General features: G+C 38.0%; 1 protein-coding gene across 5 annotated transcripts in view; it reads right to left on the bottom strand.

Moving 5' to 3' along the window:
• Aldh1a1 (aldehyde dehydrogenase 1 family, member A1) overlaps positions 1 to 22,583 on the bottom strand; it is a 145,077-nt gene extending 122,494 nt beyond the window's left edge. For all 5 annotated transcript variants that reach the window (XM_087611755.1, XM_087611710.1, XM_087611856.1 and 2 more), the window contains exon 1: positions 22,497 to 22,583. The gene's annotated coding sequence lies outside the window, so the exon portion shown is untranslated. The remainder of the gene's footprint in view (positions 1 to 22,496) is intronic.
• Positions 22,584 to 23,058: the final 475 nt, after the last annotated feature.

Genomic DNA, 23,058 nt, shown 5'->3' with positions numbered 1-23,058 from the left:
ATGTTATTACATGCGTCTATACTTGGTTTTGTGATGGTACACCTTGCTGTTTATAAAGTCTGTGAGTGTACCCACTGTTGGCTTTGGTTAGTGGTATAGCTCAAATTCCTAAGAGAACACAATTGACAAACACATGATAGACAATTGATAAATACTGTCTATTACTATCCTAAACTAATACCCACAAAAACAAGAGACTTGAGGCAAAGAGATTAATTTCTTCCTATTAAGGTAATACATTTTGATATTGAGTAAATGAGTAAAAATAAGCTTTTAAAAATCAAGGCATTCAACACTCAGAAGAATGGAAAACCTTGACCTGAGACTCTCTGAATATGTCCATTGAGGAAAGAAAGAGAAACAAACCTTCTAAGGATTCAAAGTGACGTGTGGGATGAGAAGGGCAGCATTTCAAAACAATGGGCATTCATCTGAAAAGCACGCTCTGGCAGATGAAAGATTAAGCTCTAGCAGAGACACAGAGCTGAAGGCGAGTATAAATCAGATTAGAGTTCAGGAAACAGGGCAGTGTTGGGGACTTTTCTTTTGGGAGAGTTGATCGATGAGGTGCTAGGTTTGAATAAGATCTCTTTCAAGATAAATTTCAAATGCTGAGGAAGAATGAAGAGAGCTGAACCTTGAAGCTGTTGATACCCATGTTACAGTTGACCAAAAGGATGTCAATTCATTTGGTCTTATTTTTTTCTTTAAAGCTAGTTGCTGTCGAGCTGTTCTGACTTTCTTATGCAGTCACCTTGAGTCTAAGTTGCAACTTGAAAGTATTTCCTACCATTCTGTAGGTTTACTGGTCATTCTGTTGTTATGTCCTTTGCTGAGCAAATACTTCATCAAAGTAATCTCATTTGTCTCTCCATTTGCTTTTGTTGCCAGTGCTGTTGGGAGCTTAGCTAAAACAGTATTACCTGCACCAATACCATGTAATAGTTCTCTGTCCTTACTATTTTCATAGAATTTGAATAGTTTCAAAGTCTTGGGTTGAAGTCCTCAATACTCTCACTCTTCTGCATGTATGTATCCATTGTTTACTGAAGCAATTCTTCTTTCTTTGTTATACTCTTGGGACACTGTAAAATACCTGTTAGCTCTAAGTGTGCTGGTATAGCTCTGGTCCTCCCTTTATTCCCTATGTTTTATGTGAATTTTGTTTTGTCAGTGGCCTGCTATTTTGTTTACTAGCATTTGTAGTTTATTTTAGTACCACGTCCTCTGATATCGCCACTTTGTTTCCTTTGATATCATTTTGGGTCTTTGTAGCTGTTTCATGTTTCCTCATGCATGTGAGGATTTGATCTTTTCTCTATGTCTGTAAAAACAAATATTTGAAATTATATTGTGAGGATCTCCCTGAATCTCAGACCTTTAGGGCACTCTGAGTCTATGGACATCTTAATAGCATTAGTTCTTCCACATAAAAAAAATACAAGTCAAAACTGTGCTGCAATATCACATCTTATAAGTTTGTCTATCTTGCTATAAAATAAAGAGTAATAAATGCTGCTGAAAATGCAGAGTCAGAAAGGAGCCCATCCACTATGAATGAGGACGAGAAGGAGGAGCTCATTATGAAACACTATGGGGATTCCTTAAAAAGTTGACCTACACAACAGTAGTCCAGCCATCCTACTGTTCACAAAAGGAAGGCAGACACCAAACAAATATCTGCACTCCATGTTTATCTCAGTACTATTTACAGTAGCCAAGATATGGAATCAACATAATTGAGCATCAGTGGCTGAATGAACAAAGAGAATGTGGCATGTATACACAACAAAAACTATTCAGCTTTATGAAGATGTCACACCGGGGTACTTTGATCTAAACGAGGTAAGTCACGCAGAGAAAGACAAATTGGGCATGCCCGGCCTCACAAGTGGAATCCAAACCTATTGATCTTACAGTTGAGAGGATAGTGGGGTTGCTAGAGATGGGAGGGAAAAGAGAACCATGCATCAACCAAAAATAAATATAAAGTAGGAAAGAACTAACCTTGGGCATTCTGGACCATTATATTTTTATTTATTCTACACATATACATTAAATCTTTAATAATAAAAAAACAGCATGAAGATTCTGAGAACTCACAAAGCTATGGGGAGACAAAACAGATGGAAAATACTTACACACCAGTTTATATAAATAAGCCACCAAGGATTCAGTCAGTTGTGTACCTGAACTTGACAGATCTTGTCTGACAAGTTTAATTCTCATCTGAGAATCCGAGAATTTGTTATATCTAGATACAAGACATTGATTCAAGTGTACAGGCCAATTATGGCACCTTTGCTTGGCAGATTTAACTGATAGCTACCCACATTGTCATATCAATCAAGAGAAAGCACTTTGTCATTCCTAGAATGCGGCTCACACAATTTCAGTGAGCATTGGGTTAGGCCTATGAGAAGCAGACTAAGCAATTTATAAAATTGTTTGTATTGACTATACAATTTATAAAAGAGGGGTATTCTAGAGAATTCCTTATCTACTGTAGACTACTCTTGCCTTTAAAGGACTACTCTTGTCCTTTATTCATGGAGTAGATAAAGGCAGAGACTCTGTGACAGGGTTTAAACTCAGTATAGAGGGATGAGTGTATCAAGGAGGAAGGATGACTGTTTCAAGTAGTGTGTCAAGTGTACAAGAAAAGCCTTGAGATCATTGCCAATGAAAGGAAGAGATCTGGTATGTAACACAACTAGTCTGTTGCTGGGAAATGCTTTTGAATTTAAGAGAAAGTTACTGCTGGGAGAAGCTATTTATCGAAAAGCTTTCACCTATGTGTATTGCTGAGGAGATGGAGCTGGCATGGCCAAAGTAGCCCTGAAAAAACTCACATAAAGAGTAAGATACATCACACTTTCATATGTGGGAATACCACAGCAGCTAAAAGCAGGAAAATACTAAGTGGAAAGCAGTAGTACTTAAGTTTCCTCTTTTAAAAAAATGGATATTTTATTTATTTCCACTTCTTTTTCCTTTTTTTGAACTTTTGTTAGATATTTTATGTATTTACATTTCGAATGTTATGTCCTTCCCTCCCCCTCCCCTTGTTTCTATGAAGATGCCCCCACTTTCACCCATACATTCCTTCCTCAACATCCTGGCATTCCCCTACACTGGAGAAATGAACCTCACAAGACAAAGGGCTTTTCCTCCTATTGATGTCAGACAATGCCATCCTCTACTACATAGGCAGCTGGAGCCATGAGTCCCTCCATGTGTACTCATTGGTTGGTGGTTTAGTCCCTGGGAGTTCTGCTCTGGGGGGGAGGGGCGTCTGGTTGGTTGAAATTGTTGTTCTTCCTATGGGATTGAAAACCCCTTCAGCTCCTTCAGTCATTTCTTTAACTCCTCCACTGGGGTTCCCATGCTCAGTCCAATGGTTAGCTGCAAGCATCCTCATCTGTATCAGTAAGGCTCGGGCATAGCCTTTCAGGAGCCATCTATATCTGGCCTCTGTCAGCAAGCACTTCTTGGTATCAGCAATAGTGACTGGGTTTGTTGGCTGCATATGGGATGAATTCCCAGGTAGGTTAGTCTCTGAATGACCTTTTCTTCAGTCCCTGCTCCACTCTTTGTCTCTGTAATTCCTCCCGTGAGTATTTTGTTTCCCCTTCTAAGGACTGAAGCATTCACATTTTGTTCTTCCTTCTTCTTGAGCTTCATATGGTGTGTGAATTATTTCTTGGGCATTCTGAGCTTTTGGGTTAATATTCACTTGTCAGTGAATACATACCATGTTTGTTCTTTTGTGACTGGGTTACTTCAATCAGGATGATATTTTCTAGTTCCATCTATTTGCCTAAGAATTTCATGTAGTCATTGATTTTAATTGCTGAATAGTATTGCAATGTGCATTGTGTAAATGCACATTTTCTGTATCCATTCTTCTATTGAAGGATATCTGAGTTCTTTCCAGGTTCTGGCTATTATAAATAAGGCTACTATGAACATAGTGTGGCATGTATCCTTTTATATATTGGAACATCTTTTGGGTTTATGCCCAAGAGTTGTCTAGCTAGGTCCTCAGGTGGTACTATGTTCAATTATCTGAGAAGCTGCTAGACTACTTTCCCTTTCCTTGTTTCCCCTCTGAAAACTCCCATCCCATCCCCACTTACCCTGCTTGTTCGAGGATATTCTCCCACCCATTCCTCCTTACCACACTAGCATTCCTCTAACCTGGAGCATCAAGCCTTCACAGGACCAAGGGCAGCCCCTCCCATTGATGCCAGATATAAGCCCTTCAGCTCCTTCAGTCCTTCCCCTAACTCCAATAGGGTCCCTATGTTCAGTACAATGGTTGGCTTTGAGCATCCGCATCTGTATTGGTCTGGATCTGGCAGAGCCTCTCAGGAGACAGCTTTGGAGCTGACCCTATGCCACTGCTCTCTGTACAAAAATCCTGCCGAAAAAGAGCTGGTCTCCCAGGAGTGCTGACACACCTGAGAGCACAGGTGAGACTACCACTTCTGCTCCAAAGAGCCCTCAGAACATAGGAACCAAGGAGCATCCTGGGACAGGATCCCTCTGGTTTCCATCTGCATCCCGGAGCTGAACCATGTCTCTCCATAGTCTGCTAGGAGAGAGCTGGTCTTCCAGGAGTGCCGACATACAGGCTTACAGGAGGGAAAAGCCACAGTCGAAACAGTAAGACCAGATAAGACCAGATATAACCAGATGGCAAGAGGCAAGCACAAGACCATAAAAACAGAAACCAAGGCTACTTGGCATCATTAGAACCCAGTTCTCCCACCACAGAAAACCCTGGATACCCTAACAAACTGGAAAGGCAAGATTCTGATTTAAAATCACATGTCATAGTGATGTTAGGGGACTTTAAGAAGGACATAAATAACTCCCTTAAAGAAAACAGGTAAAACACTTAAGGAAGAAACACAAAAATCAATTAAAGTATTACAGGAAAATACAACCAAACAGGAGAAGGAATTGAACAAAGCCATCCAAGATCTAAAAATAGAAATAGAAACAATAAAGAAACCACAGAGGGAGACAACCCTGGACATAGAAAATCTAGAAAAGAGATCAGGAGTCATAGATGCAAGCATCACCAACAGAATACAAGAGATAAAAAAGAGATGAGCAATTGACACAACAGTCAAAGAAAATGCAAAATGCATAAAAGCCCCTAACCCAAAACATCCAGGAAATTCAGGACACAATGAGAAGATCAAACCTAAGGATAATAGGTGTGGAAGAAAGCAAAGATTCCCAACTTAAAGGACCTGTAAATATCTTCAACAAAATTATAGAAGAAAACTTCCCTAACCTAAAGAAAAAGATGCCCATTAACATACAAGAAACCTACAGAACTCCAAATTGGACCAGAAAAGAAACTCCTCCCATCACATAATAGTCAAAATATCGAATGCACAAACCAAAGAAAGAATATTAAAACAATAAAGGAAAAAGGTCAAGTAACATATAAAGGCAGACCTATCAGAATTATACCAGACTTCTCAACAGAGAGTATGAAAGTTAGAAGATCCTGGGCAGATGTCATGTAGATCCTAAGAGAACACAAATGCCAACTCAGGATACTATACCTAGAAAAAAGTCCCAATTACCATGGATAGAAAAACCAATATGTTCCATGACAAAAGCAAATTTACACAATATCTTTCCACAAATCCAGCCCAACAAAGGATAAAAGATGGAAAACTCCAACACAAGGAGGGAAACTACACCCTAGAAAGAGCAAGAAATTAATCTTTCGACAAATCCAAGAGTAGATAGCCACACAAACTTAATTCCACTTCTAACAAAATAAACAGATAGTTACTATCAATGGTCCTTAAAATCTCTTAACATCAATGTCAATTCCCCAATAAAAAGATATAGACTAACGGACTGGATATGGAAACAGGACCCAGTAGTTTGCTGCATCCAGAAAACACACCTCAGTGATAAAGACAGACACTACCTCAGAGTAAAAGGCTAGGAAATAATTTTCCAAGCAAATGGTTCCAAGAAACAAGCTGGAGTAGCTATTCTAATATTGAATAAAATTGACTTTCAACTAAAAGTTATCGAAAAGGATAAGGACACTGCATACTCATCAAAAGAAAATCTATCAAGATAAACTCTCAATTCTGAACATTTATGCCCCAAATGCTAAGGCACTCAAAATTTTAAAAGAAACTTTACTAAAGCTCAAAACATACATTGTACCTCACACAATAAAAGTGGGAGATGTCAACACCCCTCTCTCATCAATGGACTGATCATGGAAACAGAAATTAAACAGAGACATAGAGAAACTAACAGAATTTATGAAACAAATGGATTTAGCAGATATCTATAGAACATTTCTTCCTAAAACAAAATCATATACCTTCTTCTCAGCACCTCATAGTACCTTCTCCAAAATTAACCATATAATTGGTCACAAAACAGGTCTCAACAGATACAATAAGATTGAAATAACCCCAAGCATCCTTTCAGATCACCACAGACTAAGGCTGGTCTTCAATAACAACAAAAAACAACAAAAAGTCCACATACACATGGAAGTTGAACAACACTCTACTCAACGATAACCTGGTCAAGGAAGAAATAAAGAAAGAAATTACAGACTTTAGGATTTAAAGAAAATAAAGGCACAACATACCCAAACTTATGGGACACAATGAAAGCAGTGCTAAGAGGAAAACTCATAGCTCTGAGTGCCTCCAAAAAGAAACAGGAGAGAGCATACACTAGCAGCTGGACAGCATACCTGAAAGCTCTAGAATAAAAAGAAGCAAATACACCCAAGAGAAATTGAAGGCAGGAAATAATCAAACTCAGGGCTGAAATCAACCAAGTTGAAACAAAAAGAATTATAATCAACAAAACCGGGAGTTGGTTATTTGAGAAAATCAACAAGATAGGTAAACCCTTCGCCAGACTCACCAGAGGGCACAGAGACAGTATCCAAGTTAACAAAATCAGAAAGGAGAGACATAACAATAGAGATCTAGGAATTTAAAATAAAAAGTCATCAGATTCCACTACACAAAGCTATACTCAACAAAATTGGTAAATCTGGATGAAATGGGAATTTAAATTTTCTTAATCATATTATAATAAAGAAATTGTCTTCTCTATATTGCATCCATAGGCAACATATATCTTTGTGAAGTTTTTCTAAGGTTTTCAAAATAATAACAATTTTTCCTTATTTATTTTCATTATGTATGGTTGCCTGTATGTGTTTAAGTATACAACATGTATGATAGGCTACTGCAGGGACCAAAACAAAGAATCTGACTCCTTTGTAAGTAGAGCTATAGGAAGATTTGAGCTACCACATGAGTGCTGGGAAGCAAACCAGGTCTTTTGTAAGAGCAATGGATGGGCTGAACTCCTGAGTCTTCTCTGCAGCCTCTCTCGATAAGTTTTAAACATGTACTAATTAAAGGAGAAATTATAACAAACCTACATTTTTACATCTTTGTTGGCTATATTTGTAATTCCAGATTCAAGTAGTTATCCAAAGTGTCATTCAAAATAGCCCACTCTACCATCTGGGCAGGTTATATTTATAGCTAGTGGAAAGAGCTTGGGATATAGAGAACGGAAGAGAGGGAGTCCAAGTGGTTGTAGCTTGAGTCTGTTACTTGAATATAATTTGAATTGACTACTTAGGATTGGCTGAAACTCAGCTACTTGTAACAAGGTTAGGCTACACATCAAGACACATTACAGTTCATTAATATAAAGTAATTTCTTCAACCCAAACTTGCTAAAGGTATATATAAACAGCTTTACACAAAACAACACGTTACTACATGTGGCATCTTGAGATATTTTCCGTTCTGTTTTATTTCATTTTAAAAGCACTAATCATGGCCATTAGTGAGCAAACTCCATGTATTTGGAGGCAGTAGACTCCGCATGACTTTGCTTCTCAGTCTTTGCTTCTCAAATGTCCATGTGTTTTCTGGGATTCAGTGTTTAGCATACATAGTAATGTCTGATGTACACTCCTTTCTCCCTCTATTAAGTTGGTAGAAATGAATCATCCTGCTTCTTAGTTCTCTGATGCAACCCCCCCATTATTTTAGAAATCATATGTATCTTGGAAGAGTTCTTATATTTACCCATCAAAATCAAGTCAGTTGTGATTCTGAAAAATTTAAGTAAAGGAAACTCATTATAAATGTATGTCACTTATAGCACTTAGATGACCTATGTTTATCTAAGGATACCCATGACAAAAATAAGTAATAGTTCATTGTACAACAAGTTCAGTTTCCATTTATATGATAACAGTAAGATTAGAAAAAATATCCCTAAACAATTCTAGACAGCACTTACAAGGTAGAAGCAGGAGGATCTCTATTTTGATGGCTGGCTAAACCAGACAGTAGAAACTATGCCTCAAGAAAAGTCAGAACTAAAACCAAAAGCAAACAGAAATATTTAACCAATTTATATGATGTTTTGAAAATATACATTTTTACACTTTTGAATATTTTGGTTTGTCTGTTTGTTTTTGAGATAGGTAATTCTGTGTAGCCTTAGAAAAATAGTTCCTGCAAAAGTCAGGATGTTCTCGTTCTTAATAGCTGAGAATATTCCACTGCATCCCTTCTTGACTGTTCTGGAGCACACTCTGTAGACAAGGCTGAACTCAAACTCAGAGACCCACCTGCCTTTTAACTGTGACTGTTGTATTCTGCTAGTCTAGTGGATCTTATAACAAGTCAGATAGGAGAATATTATGTGAAAGGTGCTGCCTTTGCAAAATTTTAAGATTTGAACTTTATTGAAACATTTGTGTTATGTTCTTTAAAAAAAAATAGCTAATGTCAACTGAAATAACACTGTCGAATAAATGATTTTTCTTATGCAAAATAAATTAAAATAAAGGTTCTAAAATAAATAAAATAAAAGCAAATAAATGATAAGGAGATGGCTTAGCAACGCAAATCAATCCATTCTTATCGCTCTGTACAAAGCACAACTCCAAGTGGATCAAAGACCTCCACGTAAAACCAGATATACTCAAACTAATAGAAGAAAAATTGGGGAAGAGCCTTGAACACATGGGCACAGGGGAAGCTTTCCTGAACTGAATACCAATGTCTTATGCTCTAAGATCAAGAATCAACAAATGGGACCTCATAAAATTGCAAAGCTTCTGTAAGGCAAATGACAATGTCATTAGGACAAAAATGGCAACCAACAGATTGGGAAAAGATCTTTACCAATCCTACATCTGATAGAGGACTAATATCCAATATATGCAAAGAACTCAAGAAGTTAGACCTCAGAAAATCAAATAACCCTATTAAAAAAATGGGCTACAGAGTTAAACAAAGAATTCTCGATTGAATTATATTGAATGGCCGAGGAACACCTAAAGAAATGTTCAACATCCTTAGTCATCAGGGAAATGCAAATCAAAATGATCCTGAGATTCCACCTCACATCAGTCAGAATGGCTAAAATAAAAACTCAGGTGACAACAGATGCTGGCGAGGAGGTGGAGAAAGAGGAAAACTCCTACATTGTTGATGGGATTGCAGACTGGTACAACCTTATGGAAATCAGTCTAGAGGTTCTTCAGAAATTGGACATTGCACTACCTGAGAACCCAGCTATACCTCTCTTGGGCATATACCCAAAAGCTGCTCCAACATACAACAAAGACACAAGCTCCACTATGTTCATAGCAGCCTTATTTAAAATAGCCAGAAACCCGAAACAATCCAGATGACACCTCAAGGAGAAATAGGTACAGAAAGTGTGTTCCATTGATACAGTGGAGTACTACTTAGCTATTAAAAACAACAACTTCATGAAATTCAAAGGCATCCATACCCTGCCACCCCCAGAGCTCCCAGAGACTAAACCATCAACCAAAGAGTACACATGGAGGGACCCATGGGACCACCTGCATATATAGCAGAGGATGGCCTTATCCGGCATCAATGAGAGGAGAGTCCCTTGACCCTGTGAAGGCTCTATGCCCCGCCTCTGCCTCCTGTGTAGAGGAATGCCAGGAAGAGGAGATGGGAGGGAGTAGATCTGTGGGTAGGGGAATACTCTCATAGAGGCAGGAGGAAGGAGGGAGAGATAGGGGAATTCCAGAGGGAATATTGGGGGAAAAGGAGTGCAAGAAAGAAGAAAAGAAAGGAAGGAAGGAAGAAAGAGAGAGAGGGAGAGAGAGAGAAAGAAAGAGAAAGAAAGAAAGAAAGACTTCAGTGACCTAATTGTGCCCCTTAAGGACCTAGTAAGCAAGAACAATCTAAACCCTAGAACAGACAACAAGAAATACTAAAGATAATAAAGGAGAAGAATATGTACCTAAGAAAAAATTCACAGACCACATAAAGTTCAAGAAGAGGGAAGACCAAAACGTGGATGCTTCATTCCTTCTTAGAAAGGAGAAAAAAATACTTTGGGGAGGAAATACAGGAACAAAGAGTGAAATGGGGACTGAAGAAATGGTTATCCAGAGACTGACACACCTGAGGATCCATCCCATATACAGTCACCAAACTAGTCACTATTGCTAATGCCAAGAAGTGCTTGCTGACAGGAGCCAGTTATGGGTGTCTCCTGAGAGGCACTGCCAGAGTCTTATTGAAACAAATGAAGATTTTTGCAGCTAACCATTGGGCTGAGCACAGAAACCCCAAAGGAGGAGTTAGGGAAAGGACTGATGGAGCTGAAGGAGTTTGTAATCCCATAGGAAGAACAATATCAAGCAACCAGACCCCCACACCCACTTCCAGAGCTCTCAGGGACTAAACCACCAGCCAATGAGTACACATGGAGAGACCCATGACTCCAGCCACATATGTAGCAGAGGATGGCATTATCCAGCATCAATAAGAGGAAAGGCCCTTGGTCCTGTGAAGGCTCATTTCCCCAAAGTAGGGGAATGCCAGGGCATTGAGATGAGAGTGGGTGAGTGGGAGTGGGAGCATTCTCATAGAAGCAGAGGGAATGGCTATGGTGGAGGGGGGAAAGGGATAACATGTGAGGTGTAAAAACATAAAATATCCAAGAAAAATGAAATTTAAAAAATAAATAAAATGAAGGAAAAGAATTAAAGTTAGACTAGAAGATCAATAGACTGAAACAATACAATAGTAGCTTTGTTGAAAAAATTTTAAGTTTTAAAAATTCTTTAAATAATCAAGTAAAAGAAAAACTCAAATTAAAGTTAATGGTGGAAAGCTGTGGATCACTGTGGATTGCAGTTAAATATGAGTCATTAAGGAATACTTTGGAAGTGGAAATACTTCAATTCTTCTTAAAAGGGAGAACACAAATATTCATAGGAGGAAATACAGAGACAAAGTTTGGAGTAGAGACTGAAGAAATGGCCATTCAGAGCCTGCCCCACCTGAGAATCTAGCATATATATACAAAACCCAGACAATATTCCTGAAGCCAAGAAGTGCATGAGCCTGATATAGCTATCTCCTGAGAGGCTCAGCCAGATCATGACAAATACAGATGCAAATACTAGCAGCAAACCATTGAACTGAGAATGGGGTCCCCATTGGAGGAGTTAGAGAAAGGATTGAAGGAACTGAGGGGGCTTCAACCCCATAAGAACAACAATAACAACCAACCAGAGCTCTCAGGGGTTAAGCCACTACCCAAAGAGTACACATGGACAGACCCATAACTCTACCTGCATATGTAGCAGAGGATGACCTTGTTGATCACCAATGGGAGGTGAAGTCCTTGATCCTGCCAAAGTTTGACACCCCCCCTCAGTGTAGGGGAATGTCAGGGTGGGGAGACAGGTGTGTGATTGCGGAGGGGGTACACCCTCATAGAAGAGGGAGGGGAGATGAGATAGGGGGGTTATGGATGGAAAGCCAGGAAAGGGAGTAACATTTGAAATGTAAATAAAAAATATCCAATAAAAAAGGGAATACTTAAAATTCTAAATTTCAGATGCCTATAAAATTAGAGGAGATGAATACATTTCTAGATATATATTACCTACCAGAATTAAACCAAAAGAATGTAAGTAACTATCCATAAATGTCAATGACACTAAATAACTAATGAAAAGCATCACAGCATATAAAACTCCAATGACCAGATGGATTGTCAGAGGAATTCTATAAAATCTTTCATGGAGAATTCTTATTAATTTTCCTTAAGGTGTTCTACAAAATAGGACTACAAAATTCATTCTATGGCCAAGTATTATTTTGAAATTAAGAAAAAACAGATAAAGATAAAACATAGAAAGAAAACTGTGCATTAGAATTCTCAATAAAATTCTTTCAAGTCAAGATCAGCAGTATATGAAGAAGGACTCATTCCTGGTTACAACATTCACTGCTTTTGCATAGAACTTGGGTTCAAACCCTAGCACCCACATTGCAGCCTACAGTCATCCATACCTTCAGTTGCAAGGAATCTGATTCCCTATTCTGGTCTACAGAGGCACCATGCATGTATGTGGCCTACATAAAGATATGCAGAGAAAACATTCACGCACATAAAATAAAAATAAATAAATCTGTACACAAGGACAGTAAAAATAATCATACATCATGACCAAATTGATTTCATTTAAAGAATTCGTAGATGGTTTAACATAGAGAAATCGAGAATTATATTTCACTATGTAAATATACTCACAGTAAGAAATCACTTGGCCATCTCAGTCAATGCAGAACAGGAATTTGACAAAGTTTAAAATGCCTTTACAATAAAAGTTCCTAAGAAACTAGATATAAATGCCACCTACTTTTAACATAATAGAAGTAATATATGGCAGACATGTAATAACTTTATAGTAAATAAGTTAGACAGAAAGTATTTTTTATGAACCAGGAAAGAGAAAAAAATACTTATTCTTTCCAATGTTACTCAGCATAGTGCTTGAAATTTTAGGTGAGTAATAAGACAATAGGAAAGAAAGGGCACACAGACAAGGAAGAACTGGTGTTATCACTACTTGGAGGTGATATATCCTATTCTTCAAAGACCCTACAGGCTTCATCAGAGAATTTCTAGACTAGAGAACAACATTGGGTAAAAAAAAACCATAAAATCATTTTATAGGAATCAGAGTTTTCCTACATACATAACAGTAATAAACATATGTCAAGTATAATTAGAAACAAAGAATTGACAATAGCATCAAAATACAGAAAAAACCTAAACAAGCAACCACGAGTCTCAGAAATAAACTAATGAATATATTAGACGATAAAATATCATACCTCCTCCAAAATGTTCATTCACCACTAAACTGAATATTGTAAAAATAGCCATATTACCAAAAATAATGCACATATTCAAAGCAATCTAATCAAAATCCCAATGACAATCCTCACGGAAAAGATAGGCAAAATTAACCTGCAAGCATGGGATTCCTAATATCTAAAGCAATATTTACTAGAAAGAACAATGCTAAAGACATTCAGATACTCAGTCTCACATTATATTAGAGAACATAATAACAAATAGTGCATTGTACAAATGCAAGCACAGGCTAAGCAGAATAGCATTGTGGACCTGTAAACAAACTCATTAAATTAGCCAACTAGACTTCAATGGTGATATAAATATAAACATTGAAGAAAAGTGAGCCCTGTTAATAGTCTTAGCAAGACCGGATTCACATATTAGAAGATAAAACTAGATTCATATCTCTTAGTCTGAAGAACACCAGTTTAAAATGGATCAAAGACTTGTGTGACAATCTGAAACTTGGAAACTTTTGGAGGAAAATACCTTACAATATAGTCACAGACAACAATCTCTTGAGTAGGTTTCTAGCACAGGAGATAATCCTAATAATTGACAAATGGGATTACAGGAAACCAAGTCATGTATGTACAACTGTATAGCAAAGGAAACAGCCATTAACAAGATAATCAACAGAATGGGAAAAAGAAACTTTGTTAGCAACACAGCAGACATGGGATTAACAACACCATATAAGAAAGACTTCAAAATTAAATTAAAAGTTCTACAATTGTTCAATCAAAAAATGAACTATAAAACAGAGTAGCCTGTTCTGAAAAGAAGAAATATAATGGTCAATAAATACTTTAAAATGTTAGCATTCATCAGTTAAGTACAAATTAAAACTTGTGTAAAATTCCAGTTCATTCAACTCAAAACAAACATCATTAGGAAAAGAAATGAATTAGATCTTGGAGGCAGAGGGAGCAATAGCAAAATATGATCAAGATGCATTGTTTGAAATTCTCAAAAATTAATAACATAATAAAGCCAGTTTACAGCAAGCACATTGCTAGCATCAACTTTCATAGGGAGAAACTCACTCCAAGCCTTTCCACTAAAATCAGGGAAAAGACAAGTTTGTCTTCTTTCTTCATGCCTAGTCAATACAGTACTTGAAGTCTTAGAGAAATAAGGCAATTGGTCAAAGGAACACACACACACACACACACACACACACACACACACACACACACAAAAGAGCTCAAGGGCATGTACATTGGAAAGGAAAAAGTCAAAATATCTTTATTTTCAGGTAATATGATAATATATATAAGTAACCCAAAAAATCCACTGGAAAAATTCTACAGCTGATAAATGCCTCCTGCATAGCTGCAAGATGCAAAATTAACTCACGGGAATCAACAACCCTCCTACATTCAAATGACACGAGGACTAAGAAACATCTTTCACCATATCCTCAAATGATAGAAAATTTCATGGAGGTATTTCTAACCAAGCAAGTAAAAGACTTGTATAATAAAAAGGCCAAGTTATTAAAGAAAGACATTGATGAAGACAGAAGAAGATATGGAAGGTCTCCTATGATCATAGATCATAGACAAGTCTACAGCATGGGAAAATATGTTTACCAATTCCGCACTAAATAGAGGTCTAGTATTCAAAATAGATAAAGAACTCAAACACCGGATAACAAAAGAACAAATACCTCAGTTAAAAAAATGAAATTACATGTCTAAACAGAAAATTGTCTAAAGAGAAACCCCAAGTGGCTGAGAAACACTACACTTAAAGAAATGTTCTACATTCTTAGCTATCAGAGAAATTTAAATAAAAAAATATTTGAGACTTAATCTAAAACCTATCAGAGTTGCTATTATCAATAAAACAAATATTAAATCATGCTGTTGAGGATGTGAAGTAATGGGAACACTCATTGACTGATGGTAAGAGTGCAAACTCTTAGCAGTGGATCCATGTGAAGGTTCTTTAGTGAGGTGGAAATTGGTCTGCTTCCAGACCCCTTTATACCACTCTAGGGCATACACCCAAAGGTTGTTTTATCCAACCAAAAAGATGTTCAAACCTGTTCACTGTCATTCTATTCACAAAATTCAGAAATTGAAAACAACCTAGATGCCCTTCAAGAGTTGAATGGAAAGCGAAAAGGTGGTACATTTGCAGAATGGAATAATAGAGATCTAAAAATTAAATCATCGAATTCTCAGATAAAATGTATAGAATGAGCAAAAGTCATCCTGAGGTAACCCAAATCCAGAAAGACAAGTATGACATGAAAACACTTATAGTAGATATTATTTCTCCAGTCAATAACCACCAAGCTGTAGTTTATAGAACAAAGACGGCTAAGGAATTGAGTAAGGGACTTGGGTTACTGTGATAGTTCAGGTAGATCTCCTTAGGAAAAGAAAATAGAATAGATACTTATGTGCAGATAGGGGGTAGCTAGAAAGGCAGAATCAAGTCAGGAGGGAGAGGGAAGATGTAGATGAGGAAGAAAATACATAGAGAGACTGCTAAAATTGAGGAAAATTGAGGGATTGTTTGGAAACCTCATATGTAGAAGCTTCATAAAATGTATACATATATGAAGGGAAACTGAATGATATTGCCAAACAATGGTGGAGACAGAACATCAACTGGCCATTTCTTGTCACCAAATGGACTGTGTTGCATCTAATTGAGTTTTTGGCCAAAGGGAATCCCCCAAATGCCCAGGTTGTTGTCAAGGAATTAGGTTGCTCTCCACAAACTGACGGCAAGGACACATGGCTGAAGACAACACCTACACATTCATTGAAGATGGAGAAATCTATCTGGTGTTTACGTAGAGCCTTTACCCCTATGTGCTAACATTTTGGTACATAAAGATACTCTCCATGCTACCAAAGGATTATAAATACCAACCCGGCCATAAAACATCAGGTTGGCATGATATCATACCTGCAAGAAATGCTAGTACTCTTTTACAGAGGAACATCCATCACCGTAAAACGAGTCCTTAGTCCATATTGCTATAGTCATAGTTCAGTGCCTTACTCAGACATCATCCTAGAAGTTTCCTCTTGCAGTTGATAGGAGTAACCTACACCCATAAAATGCAAATGGGATATCTCCATCAAATCTCTCTCTGAAGGCATCAGGGAATTTTAGAGAAGAGGATATAGGAAAGAACATAAGAGCTAGAAGGAATGGAGGACAAAAATAAGGCCCTCTGAATCAACAGGATCCACAGACACAGGAACTCACAGAGTCTGAGGCAGCATGCTCAGAGCCCGAAGGGGTCTGCACCAGATGGGGTTCTAGAGCTGAAAGGAGAAGTGAACACATGACCCCATCCTCAACCCGAAAGCACTCTCCAGTTGTTAACTACATGAAAGTTAAATTTTAGTTTCCACAGGGGATCTCTCTGGGGAACAACCTATTCCTGAAGGTAGGATGTATGATCAGTAGATAGCCAATAGAAAATTAACCCAGTGGCACTTTGGGAGATTTTCCTGTCTCATAATGTCATGTCAAGGCCTTAAAACATCCGCTTTTTAATCTCTCTCTCTCTCTCTCTCTCTCTCTCTCTCTCTCTCTCTCACACACACACACACACACACACACACACACACACACACACACACACACTCTGATCCTTTGGGTATATATTATGGCTTCTAGTTTAGTGGTTTTATGGGATTCCTGCATGTGAGACTCAGTGGGCCTCTTCATCTATATCTATTTCTTGTGCCTTCTCTTGAGCTCTTTTACTTCTGTTTACTTGTTTTGTCCTATTTCCAATGTGCTAGTTTTTATCTCATTATATTTTATTTTATTAATATCACTTTTTATTATTATCACTTAGACGTGTTTGTAATAAGAGATAGAAAGGGGGTGGATCCAGAAGGGAGGGGAAGTGGGGAGCAACTGGAAGGAGTGGTGGAAGGGGAACTATAATTAGGCTAGATTATGTAAGGGGGGGAAAGGCTATTTTTAATAAAAGGATTAAAAACAAAACAATGTACCACAGAAGTAAAACAAACTGACTTTCTGAACATAGTTTATTATTCATAACATACGCAAACACTCTGGACTCTGGGACTCACTGAGATTTTCTTTTTTCCCACTTCTGTCTTCACTTTTGATACATATATTAAATTTTTCCATATTATATTATATTTTCCATAATATATTAATATTTTTAGCAATATAAAACTTACAAAACAACACATATTATGTAGTACCTGAAAAATTCTTTGGGAAAATGAAGACTTTTTAAGTTTTAGACATAAGAAAGATTTTAGAGGCTTGTTATTTAATACAGCAAAGAATATGCCACAGACCAAATGTTGTCTGGATGAAAATAAAAGCCATTGTGATTTAAGCTGTACTTCCAGGAATGAATATTCAAGAAATGACAAGGTGAACTTTAGCCTTTAGAATATCGGTGATAACAGAAGGATAAATAAATAAGAAGGATAATATAATGAGGAAATAGGTAAACATAAATATAATAAGGTTAAATAAATAAATATGGAAATATAGAAGTGAAGAAAATAGTAGCTTTTCATTTGTAAAACCATGATTTAATATTCAATTAGGTTAACACTTTTATTAATGAAGTGATAAGCACTTGTAATCATTACAAAAAATGTGAACATTTAAATAGAAAATGGGTGTCTTTACGAGGTTTAGATGTCATCATCTCTGTGAATATATGCATGCTTCGGTGTACATTTAATTTAATCAGAGTATTTCTTCTCATGTGTAGAGTATGGCATCTTCTCTTTTGGTTGGTAATATGGCAACGATATCAGACATGGTTAAAAACAGGGCTCCTTTAACTTTAAAAATCGGCAATGATTTAAGATGCTTTTCTAGAATGTTCCAGTGTGCCTGGGATATATTACTACCTCCTAGTAATATATTACTAATAATATAGTCACAGTTAACTACAGCACAGCACTGCATATTACATTGGGGTGTGCGGTGTGCTTCTGTATGCATATGTATAGGTACAGAAGTGATAAAAACCACAGTAGCTCTCCTGTATTAATGTAGGCATTGGTGTCCGGAGTTGTGGCCTTAGGACAGCCATTTTAACAAGGAAAGCTGAATAACAATAGTTTCTATTTTGGAGAGGAAAGTTCTTCTTTGTGATAGCAGTCTCTAGGAGAATTTCTCCAATTTTAAAGCATGGCTCAATGGTCTGGTATGCTAAGAATCCAGACTTGCATAGCAAAAACTGGCTGCCACAATCCACTACCAATATCTCTAAAAGGCCAACACTGACCAGATGAGACTGCTTGTTACAGATATCAGCTGACTTGAGTGTAGTCGAGTCTCCTAGAAACAGATTCTGAATTAAAAATCTATAAGGGCAGTTTGCTTAGAAGTCTCAGAAGATGAATGTGTGAAGTAAGAGGAGCAAATTCCACAGAGTGTCTGGATCCACAGCGCCTTGGAGTTGAAACAGGGACAGCACCATCTGCCAGGTCCTGTGAACTTCTCTAGGCTGAGATTTTGTACATCTGATTTAGCCAAATAACAAGGAGAAGAGTCTGGATGGAAGAACTGTTCAGAAACCAAGGACAAAGTTATCAGGAAATGCATTTGACAGTGTTCAGCAGGAGAAATTCCCAGCAGCTGGTAAGATGCATATATGGACCAGAAAGAGTGGAGCTGAGGTAGAAACCATAGTAACCACCCCGAAATCAGGGATTAAAGAAAGGGAGCAAGCACAGTCAGGTTCACTGAAGGAGATGTGTTTTAAAGGTTGCATGGGAATATTTGGATACACAGTGTAGATTGAAAGGGATGCACTAGGTAAAAGGAATAGAAAATAAGATACCACACCTGTGGCTACTGTTGTTGTTTGTGTTCTGTTCAGATCTGATTTGTTTTGTTTTGTTTTGAGAAAGGGTTTCTCTGTATATCCCTGGCTATCGTGGAACTCATTCTGTAGACCAGGCTGGCCTCCAACATATGCAGATCCACCTGCCTCTGCTGGGACCAGCTAACATACTGCACTTGAAAATTGAAAATTTGGGACAGGATTCTATGTCCATAGTGACTAACAAGAAGAGACAATCAAAGCACCTGCCACCAAACCTTAAAACTTCACTTTGTCTACTGAGTCTGCAAAGTCAAAAGTGTCACAAAGGGTACTGAACGCTGATGTGCAAACTTAATGCACCAGTGCCACCAGTGCCATCATCTGAAAGATGATGACAATCAGAGCTGGAGCTGGCTGTGGAGACAAGACCTCAGACAGAAAGTCCAATGTGGGTATTAGCTATTGACACTGTCAGCACACCCAGCCTTCTTACTCACTGAGCCTTTCCTGTTTGCAATGGCAGTAGGGCAAGCTGATGACTCCCATCTGTGACTGCAATGAGATTTAAGCAGAAGCATATGGGTAACTTCTAGGAAATCTTACTTCTTGAACTGTAGAAATCACATATGTGGCTTTCACCTTTTTTCCTGTTTTAGTTATATAGATGCCTTGGTTTAAGGCACTAGAGCTATACAGTGATCAAAAGGAATCCTAAAGAGTGGCAGAAACATAACCAACCCCCCATGTCACAGGAGTTCAGTGACAATGGAAATAATCACTCACCATTAGGCATTCTGTCAAATTGAAAATATAAACTCCAATATGTAAACAATTTAAACTCCATTGTTCTTATAGTTATTGATTTCTGAAGCTCTTCCTGTAAGCGGCCAGAGGTGACCTGTGAAGATGGTTCGCTACTCTCTTGACCCAGAAAATCCCACAAAATCATGCAAGTCAAGAGGTCAAACCTTTTGTGTTCACTTTAAGAACACCCAGGAAACTGCCCAGGCCTTCAAGGGTATGCATATCACAAAGCCACCAAGTATCCAAAGGATGTCACTTTAAAGAAGCAATGTGTGCCATTGTGGTGGTATAATGATGGTGTCGGTAGTTGTGCCCAGGTCAAACCATGGAACTGGACACAAAGACCGTGACCAAAATAAGTGCTGAATTTTTGCTGCACATGCTTAAAAATGCAGAGAGTAATGCTGAACTTCAGGGTTTAGATGTAGATTCTCTATCATCGAACACATCCAGGCGAACAAGGCACCTAAGATGGCGCTGATGAACCTACAGAGCTCATGGCCAGATTAACCCATACGTGAGCTCCTCCGCCACACTGAGATGCTTTTCACTGAGAAGGAACAATTGTTCCAAAGCCAGAAGAGGAGGTCGCACAGAAGAAAAAGATATCCCAGAAGAAACCGAAGAAACAAAAACTCATGGCATGGGAATAAATTCAGCATAAAATGAATACAGATAAAGTTAAGAAATGATTTCTGAGAACAAAGATAATGAATATAGAGAACTAGTGCTACGGTTTGGGAAATATTTCGTGGAGATCACAAAGAATAAGGAAATGGCAGGTGGGAACAGAAAGCCCAAACATGGAAAGTTTGCCAGTGGTGGAATTTCCAGGGCTGAGGGGACATAGGAGGGGCTGAAGACTGGCAGATTATTCTGGGGTCTCAGGTCATGAAGAGTCCATTTTTATGGCGTATACCCTACAACTTATACCTCATTTATTAATTATGAAATTATTTTAATCCTCCTCATCTTTTCAAGTGTTTCTTTTGCATCTTTTCATTCATATTCTTGTTTAGTAGACCCACATCCCTACGTCCAATATATTTTAAATATCACTTTTTTTCAAAGCTTCCTCTCAACTCTTAAAAACTCAAAATAAAATATCATTCTTTCAAAAAAGTTTTCTGGATAATTTTGTAGCAAGTGGTATTTTTGATATGTTGTCAGTTTTAGTTTTAACTGCCTGGGGTAAATGCTGCAAGATGCTGTCATTTTTCTCAAGTCACCAACTCTAATCATTGTTTCATTATGAGTTATACCTTTGGCATATGAGCCTTTTGGTTGAAGGTACATTATATACAAATGACACAATTCTACCATTACACCTTATACTCATATACATTTTACAGTAAAAAAAATGCATCCAGTCAACATTAAGGAGCTTCTAACATCTTAACAGTTTTATCATTTTTCAAGATTCCAAGTCTGTAGTCTATTCTGAGACCCACAACAAGCCCTTAGCTAAGGAGCAATGTAAAATTGAAAACAGCAAGGCACCTGCTTCCAGCATACATATCTATGACAGGGGAAAAGTTGCTACTCTGAAGTGATGAGAAGGGGCCTAGAAATGTGGAATGGGGCAAAGCAAAACTGAAACCCATTAGGGCAAGCACGAGACCCTGTTGCTAGGTGTCTGACAAACAAGAAATACGAGAGGCAGCATTGTACGTTCTCTAAAGTTTTGGCAAGCCTTATTCATGAGTCTAGGCAGTCTGAAACCCATAGAGATTCTCCCATTTGTGGACTCTGCTCACCATGTGCTTCTTTCCATAGCAGACTTCCTATGCCCTTGGAATCTTTTCCTGGGAGCGATTGCTTTTCCAGCAATTTCCTGGGAGTTTCCACTCAAGGTTTGGCTTCAATCCCACAGCTTCATTCATACATCATCCTATACCTTTCAACTGTTAAAATATACCTTATCTGCCACAATTTTTACTGAAGAATTTGTGTTCTTCTTAAACAAAGGGAATACAAGGCAATTCTCATTGCCTTCTCCTAACAAACTTTACTTCTTTGGGTAATCACAAATGGACTATCAATATAGGTAACTGTCTGCTTGACATGTCACTTTAACATACATCAATCAATTTGCTGTTGAGTGAATTGTATCAGAAGAAACTTAACTGAAAAAAATTAGGGGTGAAATTTTTTTCTTTAGTAAAATATGACAAGGATACCATGGCAGTTGTGAAAGCTTCCGGCAGTTGGTCACAGACTTCGTGGGTCTGTAAACCCTACTCAGAACTTTTGAATGATTAACTTAAAGCGATTAGATATGTAGGGATCTATGAAGTTTAAAACTATGTCCAGGTAGAACAGGATCTAAAGCTGAACCAGTACAGTGACCTGTCAACTTCACATTCATCTTGAAGACTTGCTTTCTTTTCTGTGTGAGAGTGTTTTAGCTACTAAAGATCATTTGGAGGCATTAGATGTTGACTTTGAAACTTCAGTTACACACCAAACCCCAAACTCCAACCTTCGAAAAGAAAAAAAAAAAAACCCGCCCATTATGTAAGTTCCAGCTGCCCTGACAGGAAGACAGCAAAATCCTCTTTCTCCTTCTTGACACTGTAGTCAGTTAAACCTCTCCCTTGCTCCCAATTCTTTTCTCCAGATATCATACCTGTCTTTGGCTTCTTTCATGGGGGCATTTCCCAGCTTCATTCTGGTTGTAAAGTCCACTCTGTACCTCTTTCCTGCTTCCAAATTCCCCAGCCAGCACTAGACTCCTCCCCACACCGTTCTATCCACCCCTCAGCTTGTCTTTCAGGCCTGGATGTTCTCTTTTGGCTGTTCCCCCAGGTCAGTTCTGGGCTCTGTGTCTGCTGGGAGAGACATGGTTCCAGTTTCTTAGGACATACTCAGCTTTGCCAAAAGTCCCTGCCTTTAGATGGCTTCTCCAGTTTCCCCAGTGAGACAGGTGACATTTCTGGGCTCAAGTATTTGAAAGTCAAGCTGAGCGGGTCCTTTAAAGCTTATGGTCAGCCTTTGAAGTTGCTTTTCCTTTAAGAAAATTTTCCACCTGGAATGTCCTCTCACATTGTGAAGGTATTAACATACATCCGGTCCTGGAGGACCAGATTTAGATGGCCTTTGTGGATGTTGGGATTATTTAACTGTTCACAAGACAGATCTGATGTATGTGTCTAGGTTTTTGAACCAGAGCAGACACTGCCACCCTGTTT

The sequence above is a fragment of the Rattus norvegicus genome, chromosome 1 (genome assembly GCF_021556685.1).
Source record: "Rattus norvegicus strain SHRSP/BbbUtx chromosome 1, alternate assembly SHRSP_T2T, whole genome shotgun sequence".
In the NCBI taxonomy this organism is placed as follows: domain Eukaryota; kingdom Metazoa; phylum Chordata; class Mammalia; order Rodentia; family Muridae; genus Rattus; species Rattus norvegicus.
Note: the sequence above shows the minus strand (reverse complement) of the source record. Positions and strands in the feature narration are given on the sequence as shown.